Genomic DNA, 12,802 nt, shown 5'->3' with positions numbered 1-12,802 from the left:
GATATTGATTTGAAAGACCCTGATGTTGAGAAAGCAGCTGTAAAAATACAGGCAACTTTTAAAGGTCTTAAAGCAAGAAAAAATCGTAAAAAAGATGAAAAAGAATAGATTAATTAATATCAATGAATTTCCAATGATCTATTCATTAATCGAAAGCCACATCCTTTAAAAAATTACCTCCCATTTGATGTTTGATTTATCTCAGTCATTCCCAAGGTCGCTGGACAGTGGGCAAGGTCCAGTAAAAATTGGTTTTGTCCAGTTAAGTGATATGCATTACTGGACCAAATGACCAGTAAAATTTTTAATTTTGTCCAAATCATATGTGTAAATGTCCTGTAAAAAAGGGTCTGGTCCAGTAACTCAATTAAGAAGAATGGTTAACTGGACAAAATGTCCAAATGTCCAGTTTAATTCTCAAAGCCTTGGGAACCACTGTTATCGTAGCCATTAGGAAATTTCTGTGAAATTAGGATGTTATTTCTGTATTTAAATCAGACTAAATGCATATTTTTATGCTCCCCCAAAAAAAAAGTTTCAACAGCTTATAGAAATCTCTTTGTCTGTCTGTCCTTTTTTACTCCTTTGTATGAAACAAATTGTTTCTGGATGATAACGAGTACCCCTTGCTGGATTGGAAACAAACTTATACAGATAAAAGAAATAAGAAATGGGGAGGAGCCTATTGATTTGGGGTCAAAGGTCAAGGTCACTAAAAAAAAAAAGTGGGGGGACTTGTTTCCAGGTGGTAACTTGAGTTTCCATTGCTTGATTGGAATGGTCAAGGTCACTATTATTAAAAAAAATTGGGGGGGGATTGATCCCAAATGGAAACTTGAGTTTCCTATGATTGAATGAAACTTGTATACAGATGAAAGATAATCGAAAGGGGAAGAAGCCTATGGATTTTAGGGTCAATAGATCAAGGTCAATGTAATCAAAATAGAAAAAAAATGAAAAAATTGTTGCTACAGAGTTACTTGAGTAATCTTTGTTTGCTTGTAATGAAATTTATACAGAAAGAAGATATAGTAAAGAGGAAGAAGCCTATTGATTTTTGCATCAATGGGTCAAATGTCAAGGTCTCTGTTACAAAAACTTAAGTTTCCAGATGGTAATTTGAGTTTCCCTTGCTTATTTGAAACGTTCAAGGTCACTAAAAAAATATAAGAAAATTGAAAAAAATGGTTTTTGTGGAGCCTGCGACAGCTAGACATAGGGATAGTGATCCGGCGGCGGCGGCGTTAGCTAACTTCTTAAAAGCTTTATATTTTAGAAGGTGGAAGATCTGGATGCTTCATACTTTGTATATGGATGCCTCATGTTCCAAAGTTTCCGTCAGTCACATGTCCAATGTCCTTGACCTCATTTTCTTGGTTCAGTGACTACTTGAAAAAAAAGTTAACATTTTTTGTAATGTTAAATTCTCTCTTAATATAAGTAATAGGATAACTATATTTGGTATGTGCGTACCTTGCAAGGTCCTCATGTCCGTCAGACAGTTTTCACTTGACCTCAACCTCATTTCATGGATCAGTGAACAAGGTTAAGTTTTGGTGGTCAAGTCCATATCTCAGATACTATAAGCAATAGGTCTAGTGTATTTGGTGTATGGAAGGACTGTAAGGTGTACATGTCCAACTGGCAGTTGTCATCTGACCTTGACCTCATTTTCATGGTTCAGTGGTTATAGTTAAGTTTTTGTTTTTTGGTCTGCTTTTCTTATACTGCATGCAATAGGTCTACTATATTTGGTGTATGGAATGATTGTAAGGTGTACATGTCTAGCTGGCAGGTGTCATCTGACCTTGACCTCATTTTAATGGTTCAGTGGTCAAAGTTAAGTTTTTGAGTTTTGGTCTTATTTTCTAATACTATATGCAATAGTTCAACTATATTTGGTGTATGGAAATATGATGTACATGTCAGTCACGCAGGTTTTATTTGACCTTGACCTCATTTTCAAGGTTCATTGCTCAGTGTTAAGTTTTTGTGTTTTGGTCTGTTTTTCTCAAACTATAAGCAATAGGTCAACTATATTTGTTGTATGGAAGAATTGTTAGCTGTACATGCCTGCCTAGCATGGTTCATCTGACCTTGACCTCATTTTCATGGTTCATTGTTCAATGTTTAGTTTACTTGGTTAATGTTAAGTTTATGTGACAGTTGTAATAAAGCTTTATATTTAGGACTATCAACATAATATCAATGATTAGTAATGAAGGCGAGACATTTCAGCGTGTGCACTCTTGTTGGATGGTAGCTTTAATGATTTTACCTTGCTATTGTCAATTGAAAGTTTCAAGTACTCTGTTTATATATTCAGTCCTATGGTTGTAATATTTATTCATTCATCAAGAAATCCTTATTCATCCATAATATAAATTGTTAAAGGAGATTTGTCGTTCACTCATTTTTCAGTAATGATCATGATCAGTATCTATAAATAACTATATCTATCTTTTGCAGACTGAAATTTCTGAGATTATTATCAAACTTGACAATAAATATACAAAGGTACAGGGCAATTTAATGCTTTTTTATGGAAGTGGCAGCTAATGTGATTGAAAGTGAAATAAAGCAAACATATATCAGGCATTCATATGAATTTTAAAATGATTTAAACTATTGGAAGCTATACTAGGAACTTGAAATACATATCCAAAATATTATTTTATTTTTGGATGTTGAAATCTTTATAAAGTCTCATCTACTTTCAAACTCAGTGATAATGCAAGTTAAAAAAATGCTGTTTTTTCCCTCATTACAGTGTGTGAAACCTCTGCTTGCCAACTCGAGTCAGAAACGTATATGGCAAGCTCTTGTACTTGGGAACTGACCAATTTTATATATTTTTTTTTTTAAAACTTGGAAATGAAAGTTTTTAGGGCTAAATAATTTAGAAACGAAAGGAACTAAAAAGGAAAGGAAAACCACAAACTGAGCAAAAAAATGCTTTATGATCCAATCCTTGTACATACAGTGTAATTCTTCATGTTTATAATTTTTAAACATGTTATAATTTCAGTAGAAACTGCTCAACAACTCAAGCTTCTGTATATCCATCAATTTATATTATAGAAATAATGAAGTCTGTTCATAACATAAATAAAAAATTTTCAGTTTTTACTTGTGGAAAAAATCTATTTGATATCCCCACCTCAGGTAATCAAAAGATAAAATTAATTGTTCCAAATAAATAGTAATTGTCAAGTTACCAGTTATGGAATTAACCACATAAGATAAATTAGAAAACTTATATATGAAATAATATACATAGATTTTGTTGGTAAACTTAGAATGATATCTATGTGTTGCATACAATATTCATGTACATGTATGAAAAGAGGGAAAGTCCCATTAATAAGTCACTTGCCAAGAGCTAGTGAAATTGAATTTGGCAAGTTGAAATGAAAAACTGCTTGACAACATGGTGAGTAAGAGAAAAAAAGTTTTCACACACTGCTTCAAATTTATCAATTGTTTCCTTCAAGTAAAATACCATGAAATATTCTAAAAATTTTGACACTTTTTTTTAATATTTAAATTTTTTGTAAAGTTTTCATTATTGCATAAAACATTAACTAATTAAAACTTGATTTAGATTATGAGTGAAATATCTGTGTTCAGCATTTCAGAAAAACACTTTGTAAAAATTATCAACAATCAAAACAATTAAGGTTTGCAATAATTTCTGAGTTTAAAGTAGTTCATCTCATAAAAAATATGTTTTGGAACAATTCTGCCCTGCTATCTGTTTGCTTCATTGGTGGTTTTGCTACAGTTTGCTAGATCTTCTAAAAATATACTAACTCCTGTTCTTTCACTCTTACTTATATATGTATATATATGAAACAAAACATAATATGCACAGTTGGTTTGTGTTGCTTTTTCAGCATTTTTTTTTATACTAATATGCCTACAATAGATATTGATTGTTTCATACATTTAATGAAGAATTGCAATTGATAAAACAGTCAGTATTTTATGTGTAATTTAATTTAGAAGTGGATTGTCATACCACATTTCTCTCTGTGTGCATTCCTGTATAGTTTGTTACATAACTGAATAAGGACCTAGGGAGGTTAAGGGAGATAAATCTGAAAATCATTAATGTGTTTGTAATAGTCCCTTGCATCAATATTGCTTTTTAAGCATATATTCTGACACAGAAGTAAAATAATCTGTGTTATTTAAAAACTTTGAATAATTTGTATTAAAATGGTTGAAACAAACATATCAGTGATTTTAAGAGTTATGTCCTTTACCTTAGGTCTAGATACTTAAATATACATGTTAAGGACTCCATACTATAATCAGTTGATAATTCACCACAAGGATGTTCGCTACTCTTGTATCTGACTTTTTGTCTAGTTTTATCCATGTTTTGCCAATAAAAATTTCACCCCCAAACCTCTACTTTTCTTGTCATAATTTTATTACATATAGTTTAAAATTTCATTTTTTTCCTAGTTTTTGAAAGAAAAAAGGGCCAATGTTATATGCATGAAAAATCTAGAGACAATCATTTCCCGCCAAATTTTCAATTGACACTGACCTTAAATTTTTTTTCTGCTTTTCAAGTTCCTTTATTTATATTTATTATAAATGTATAACAATATTTTAAAAAGCTTGTTATTTTGAATCAGAGGTGTGAACATCCTTAAAATATTTCTCAAAAATATTTTGAAACACCACATGAGAGATATTTTGTAATGTTACCATCAATATAGTACGGATACCTTAACATATCTTAAAACTGTCATGACAGATGAACTTGGTTACTATATAATATTGTGATTAGTAACCATACAGAAAAAACCAACACTTTCAATCTTTACATGTACAAATACTTGTGGTTAGGAATACGCTGCTTTAGGACACTACAAAAAATAGCAATAAAACATCACTTATATCTTCGAAAACTTTACACATGCTATTGTGAAAGTCTGCTTGTCAACAAAATTTGTTCAAATCTTTTCATATAGTTAGTGAAATTAAAGTAAAGCATGCAAGACATTTATAAAACTATTGTAAAATTACCTCATTTTGGCTGTTTTCCTAAACAATTGTGTTTGCAACAAGAATGTGTACTTTATTTATATCTCTCACAGCAAAATTATCAAAAAAACTGACTGGTTCTAAGAAAATACATCTAAGATCCAATAAATTTACCATTGAAAGTGTTGGTATATGTTCATCAAGTATGATGTCCTGTTTTTAGCTAGCTAGCAACTCTTCTTTGCTTTCTATTGAACATTTACATTCGTCATCCTATGATACTCTTACAAGTTGTCCTTGCTTTTATTTTTTGCCCTTAGTTATATTGAAAAATGTATAATTTAAGATGCAGAATAAAAGGGATCAATAGGACCCAAATCCCCTCCTTGTGGCTTAAATTTGTGAAAGTCCTGAATCTTACTTATCATTGTAAATACCATTAGATAGAAGATCAGATGCTATTCATTCACCTCTCATATGGAAATTTTTAAAAACATATTGGATTAAACATACACCTGATGCAGATTTATACGTAATCAATATTTATAAAAATGTTTTTGTTATGAAAAACATATCTAAATTTACAAATTTTTGTATTAAAACTGTTTCAGAATATATGCATTGAAACTTGACAATCTTAACGTATATGGTCATGTGGTGATGCATGTATCTATTTTATAAAAAGATAACTTTATCCAATAGCAATTATAATTTACATGGACTGTTTAGTTCAAAGGAATGCCTTTAAAAAATTACACAAAGTGTATAATTTATTGTCACCATAGATATTGTCCTGGCTTATTGGGTGCTATTATATTTTGCTAATTTTTTGGTCAACTCGTGTAACCTTAAGGATATGACAGTTTACATTAAAAGTGACATAAGTTGAGACTTACAGAAATAAAATATTCAGCATTTTTGTCAACTCTGAGTTTACTTCGAAAAAAAGATACTTAGTTCTTCTTAAAAAAATGGTTTTGCTGAAATATATTAATAAAAAGTCCTCTGAAGATGCAATTTTTTATGTCTTTAATTGTGTGACCTGCCCAAAAAGTAAGCTTCCCTTCCCTTTGAATGGGAAGTAACTCATTTCTAAAAATAAAAAGGCATGTAAGATCCTGTTTCTTACTTTTACTAATGAAATTTTTTGTTGATGTGTGTAGCACAGAGTTATATATATATTTTGTTTCTAGTGTTTGATAAAGATATCTTTAGTATAGCATTTTTAGATAGGTACACATGATTGAGATCTGAGCTTTCCACACATCTTATTTTAAATACATTTTGGATACATGTAGTTTAAATATGGTTTTGATACATTAGGATTGGCAATAAAATTTACCAATTAATAATTTTTTTAAATTTATTGTAAAAGTTTAAAAAAAGATATGCTTTTTATTTAGAAATAAATGTATCCAATTTTGTCTTCTTTTTCGAAAGAAATGAAAAGTTCAATAGTCAATTTTATAACACAGTGTTAATTCTGTCCATGGTTCACTTATTTTTATTTTATAATTTTTTGTAGAAGCAGCAGCAGAGAACAGCTAAGATGACCGTAGATTATATTGTTAAATATTTTATTTATATGCAGAACAATATTTTTACCTATGTTATTTTGATAAGTATTCAATGTTTGTTAAAAGCAGATTGTGATATTAAATCAACATTGTATAAGGAAAGTTCAGACAAATTATATACACATGTTTTTCTGGCCATAAAACACTAGAAGGGAATAATTGGTTTAGCCACCCGAATAGGTATTAACACTGATGGAAATAGTTTATGTAATATATAATAAATTGAAAAAATTAATTTGACTGATATTTTAGCTTATCGAATGAAATTATATTTGTTGGAAGTTTTTTCAGATAGCTTAAACATGAATTTTTACTCTGTATAATTGACTGTAAAAGAAGAAATTTGTTAAGATTTAACAATTTTGTTCATATAGATTGATTGAGATTGAAATATCCTCAGTTCATTCTAAGCTTAATTCGTGTTATTTTAAACTATTTCAATTAGTGTTTGTACCTAATTGACCAGGCAGACCTCTCTTTGGTCTACTAGGGAGCTTTATGTGTGCAGTTTTATAATTGGGTAACAATTGTTTTCTATCAACATAGTGGAAGTTTTTAAAGTCTTAACACAAATTAAGCTAATGTTTAGCTATCTTTCACTCTATAATTTGGAAGTTTTACCTTTTTGACTTTTGGAATTAAACCATTATAAATATCAAGTTACCAAGCTCCTATGCTGAATTGTCATCTGTCGAGCAGAGCAATAGTTTTGTAGAATTGGAAAATTCCAATATCAAATATAGGGGAATTTTTACAGATCTGAAAAGGCAAAAATTTCTCATAATACTTATTACTGGCATCAACCAATTTTAATGAGAAAAAGCATAAAGGCAGGTGATAAAACTTTTCAGTGAAAAACTTCTACAAAATTATTGAAATTAAATGATTAATGTCTATTTAGCAGTAAACAGTAGATTTAATATGTGTCATCTAACTTGATAACAATTGGAATATATTAACTGCACACTAATTTATACTTGCTTGTCTGTACTTTCTTTGTAGATGATAGATCTGTTCACTTTTATAAGAAAATAAAATTTTTAAATATGATTTCTCTTTCTTTGTACATGGAAAACACATTAGCTACACTGCAAGGTTATAAATTTTGAAGGCCATTAAATGGAATTGTACATATATGTACTGTGGTGTGAACTTAGCTCTAGAAAATTCTATGTCTAATGGTTGTAAAAAATTCACAATAAATGGTAACTGCTGGGATTGTTAATGCAGAGAACAACTTTAATAGTACTAACATATGAGGAACTTATTTCCTTGGTTTAATGGTTGCTTGTTGAAGTAATTAAGTTCAAGTTACAGTAAATTGGTCATGTCACAGATTTTTATAAGATTTTGCATACAACTGTGGTAGGTTAAACTTGAACTAAGAATGGAAAAAAGAATGTATTTATCACTTTCATTTAATGAAATACTATAACACAAATTCTTTCCAAATAGATGAACATTTGTATAGAATGCAAATAAAATTGGTAAAAAATGCTCTTAATCTCATCTTTAAATCATCAGAACTAGACAAAAACAAAATTAAATCCTAAAAATTTATGGTTGAATGCCATCTGAATTTATGTTTGATTTATTTCATATAATCATGATGTTAACAACTTATTTTTGATGTATAAATCAATTTGTAACCATATTTTTAGTGGTATTTATCGTCTAGAACACAATTTTCCCTACATATCCAAAAAACTAAATCAGTGACCCTAGAATGATTTACATCATTAAAATGGAAACTTATCTTGCAACAACATATCAGCTTGGTTCTGACATGATTCATAACAAAGCTTTCTTGAATTGTCCATTTATAAATTTATAGATTATTAAGAAACTAAGGTTTCAACTTACTCTGAAAAAGTTGACCTCCGATGGATTTGGCTATTATATTAAGGTCCTTTTTGGTCATATGGCTCAGAAAAGGGCTTTAAAATGTATAAAGTGTTGTTTTCATTTTTTAAAGAAAAATCGATGTACTGGGTGGAGAGAAAGGAGTTTTTAAAGATAAGTTTGGCAAAGTTTTTGATAGATTTTTTATAAATACTTTGCAAAGGCTGACATATTTCAAGGACTCCCATTTAATAAAGTTTCATTAAGTATATTCAGTTAAATATTTTTTTTCTTCCAATTTTCAGTTTAAGTTGAAAAAGTGCAAAAGTTGTATGCCTAATTTTCCGAAAATCTGTTACGCAAACCATTTACTGTGCCTTGATTTTAATGGTACAAAGTCTGCAAAAAATATGATTCTTAAAGTATAACTGACTGTGTTTGGTTATTTGAATATAGAAAATTAGCTCCAAACATACAGAAACGAACAAGAAAACAAATGTAACCTGATACAGATACATTTGTGTAGTAATAATTATAGAAACTAGACGGTATACCCTCAATAGTATTATGTGTGAAATGTATTAAAGAGCGTGTAAATGATGAATTAATTCACTGCTATCAACAGTTAGGGGAAAAATATGGTTTTGAATCTTAAACTTGACCTAGTCACTTTAGCCTAAAATGATGGTCTGGTGATTCGAATACAGTTGGATAGTATTTCAATATATAATTGAAAAGTTAATGTGGATATCATCAAATACACCCCAGTTTATTTCTGAGGCATAAAGCCAAAATTTAGTCATTAGAGCCATAATTCAGTCCTTATCATTGGTACAACATACTTAACACAAAACTTAACTAAAAAAGAAGTATGATGTCCAGCCTCTTATAGTTTGCTATATATGCGGTATGGGTTTTGATTTTTGTTGAAGGATGTACAGTGACCTAAATGTCATTTGGTCTCTGGTGGATAGTTGTCTCATTGGCAATCAGACCACATCACTCTATTTAATGTACTTGTACATGTATTTTCTAACCAAATTCATAGTGGAGCATACACATTCACTAATGCACGAAGCATGTCTTTACAATATAGCAACCTAATTGAGCTCACATATAATACCGACACTTCTGCTGTTTGGATATAAGCAGTAATGTTATTGACGACGCACACCAAAGGGAGATGATCTATTTAATACTGCTTTTGACAAGTAATTAAATTTGCAATATATGTATTTTGTACTCTTTGGGATTATTATTACGCCTTGGAAGTTTTAGACTGCACTTGCAAGTACACAAAGTATATTAGGTATATTTATAGTACTTGAGTTATTAATAGCCTTATTGACCAGCATTAGCCTTAATTGTAGATCTAATGAACCTGTCAGTGATATTTTAAACTGTTCATAAAAGGGCATTAGCTGTCATTCATGTTCACCGATCTGACTCAAATTCTCATATTTGATTTAACGTACTAAAACGTATATCCAAATCATAAAAAGTCTAAAATAAACAATTTACGATACATGTATTCGATAATATGTATCAGCATTTCGTGTGTATTTTAGTCTAGACGTCATTAAATTAACCATTGAGTTGACCTCCGGACTTGCAAATGAATAATTCATCAGCAATGTTTCTTAGCTTATTTTGACAAAATTGAACCAAACTGGCTGCTAAAAGCGAATTATTATTTCACTTTTTCACTTTCATTATTGATTGAACAAAAAAAAAATCGTATTTTAATTAATTATTATTTTTATATCTCATAGCTAATGCCCCTTTTAAGGCTTAGCCTACAAAATTTGAACAATTTGACAGTGGTGATAATGACACCTTCTTTACCTAAATTTGTTTTATTTATCTGGATAATTTCATGGTTGAGTTATCTCTGATTTTATTGTCTCACCTTGACGGAGTCAAAAAGTGAGACATAGCCATGCTGTTTCCGGCGTCGGCAACGACGGCGGCGGCGGCGTCAACAATGTATTAGTTTGTGATTAGTTCTAGTTTATGGTGAACCACTAATGGCAGGTCAATGATATTTGGTATGCAGTTGTATTAGCATTGGCACATCTCATTACCATGCAGATTATTTGGCCCTGCCCCCTCAGTCATGGTCTACTGACTTTTAAACTTTGCTTAGCTTAGTTTATGGGGAATCACTAGTGGTAGGTCAATGATATTTGGTATGCAGCTGTATAAGCATTGGCATATCTCATTTCCATGGAGATTATTTGGCCCCGCCCCCTCAGTCATAGTTTATTGACTTTGAAACTTTTGCTTAGTTTTCATGTATTAGTTTGTGATTAGGTCAGTTTAAGGGGGACCGTTAGTGGTAGGCCAATGTTAATTGGTATGCAGTTGTATAAGCTTTAGCACATCTTATTTCCATGGAGAATATTTGGCGGCCTGCCCCCTCAGTCATGGTCTATTGACTTTGAAACTTTTGCTTAGTTTACATATGTATTAGTTTGTGTGATTAGGTCCGTTTAAGATGAACCACTAATGTTAAGTCAATGATATTTTGTATGCAAATGTATTGGCATTTGCAAGTTTCATTTCCATGGAGATTATATAACCCCACCCCCTCATTATGGTTCATATCTCTGTGATAACAGTTTATGTCTAATGTTTTCCTTTTATTGTAGCATATATCTTTTTTTGTTGGTTTTTGTTCAATTTCGTAATTTCGTCAAATCAGAGTAATGATAAGTGACATCATGCATGCCGTTACCATATTTCAGCATTTTAGGTCACACACCAAAATAATAACTGACTGCGTCAGTATAAACTAATAGTAGATAAACAAAAAATGGAAACAGTCTTGATGATTAGTAATACAAAATTTACAAGAAAACGAATAAATAAATGAAAATTTCAATTTTGTAGGAGTTTTTGCCCTTCAATAATGATTTTTGACAAATATTACAGATTTTTGCTTAGTTTGGTAATTGGAAAATGAAAATAATTAGGCCATCACAGGACACATCAAGATATTTTTTAAATAGCTTTGACAGAAATAATATGTAAATAGGGCTAATAATTTTGGTAAGCTGTATACTTGTCACAACTTTGACAAACATAAAGACTGAAAGAAAAAAAGAAATAGTACACACGTTATTTTGAAGACAAGTATGCACCTGTCTTAAGTCATGAGCCTGTTGTTCAGTGGTTGTCGTTTGTTGGTGTGGTTCCCAAGTGTTTCTCGTTTTTTATATAAATTAGACCGTTAGTTTTCCTGTTTGAATTGATTTACACTAGTCTTTTTTGGGGCCCTTGCTGTTCGGTGTGAGCCAAGGCTCCGTGTTGAAGGCCGTACTTTGACCTATAATTGTTTACTTTTTACACATTTTGACTTGGATGGATAGTTGTCTCATTGGCACTCGTACCACATCTTCTTATTCATACATAAATAAAAATATGAGATCATACACCTTAAACATGGGGATAACTTTCTACAGTCTCCAAATTATATTTGCATTAAAAATGTCGCTTATATAATGTTTGTAGAAGCATCTGAATCAGGGTTTAAGATAGGATTCTGAGGGCTGATAAATAATCATGAAAGTGGTGATTTCCCCTCAGCAGTATGTATGTAACTAATTCATTGATAGTTGAACAGATTCTAATGAAGTCGTAGAATATTTACTTTTAATGTGACTTTAGCTTGGCCTTTGACTTGAGCAATAAAAGTCTACCTAGTTTTAAAGGACATTCCAAAATGATTGTTTTATTGCGCCTATTAAAAACGAATGTCTTATAATGCGAAAAAGGGATGCTTATTTGGCGGCCTTTGTGGCAATGATAGTGTAAGCTTTTTGCATATAAAAGCTGTATATATTTCAGAAGGGAGAAGACCTGTATACATATGCCTTATATTCTGAAGTTTCTGCTTTTTAAAATGTCTTTTGTCGTTGACCTCGGATTACTTTTCCAAGATAAAAGCTGTTGGTCAATCTATATTTGGTGAATGGGATGATTGTAAGGTGTGCATGTCCATTCGACAGGTTTCATCTGACCTTGACCTCATTGGTCAATGTTAATTTTTCGTTATACGGTCTGTTCGCCAGATACTATAAACAACGTGTCAATTATGTTTGGTGTATGGAATGATTGTTTTGTCCGTCAGACGGGTCATTTGAACGTGACCTCATTGATCAACGTTAAGCTTTTCGTTATTAGCTTTCAAATACTGCAAGTAAAAGGTCAACTATATTTGGTGTATTGCATGATTTTAAGGCGAACATGTACGTCTGGCAGGCTTAATCTGACCTGCATGAATTATTGATCAAGCAAAGTTTTTGTAAGACCTTGATATTCAACATGTTTAAGACCCTCAACATAAAATTCAATTATAATCAGTAATGCAGGGAATACAT

The 12,802-nt window shown here is 30.9% G+C and overlaps 1 protein-coding gene across 13 annotated transcripts in view; it reads left to right on the top strand.

Moving 5' to 3' along the window:
• LOC127701221 (abnormal spindle-like microcephaly-associated protein homolog) overlaps window positions 1–12,802 on the top strand; it is a 62,675-nt gene that overhangs the window by 27,780 nt on the left and 22,093 nt on the right. The window lies entirely within an intron of this gene.

Source organism: Mytilus californianus, unplaced genomic scaffold (genome assembly GCF_021869535.1).
Source record: "Mytilus californianus isolate M0D057914Y unplaced genomic scaffold, xbMytCali1.0.p SCAF_5, whole genome shotgun sequence".
Taxonomy (NCBI): Eukaryota; Metazoa; Mollusca; class Bivalvia; order Mytilida; family Mytilidae; genus Mytilus; species Mytilus californianus.
Note: the sequence above shows the minus strand (reverse complement) of the source record. Positions and strands in the feature narration are given on the sequence as shown.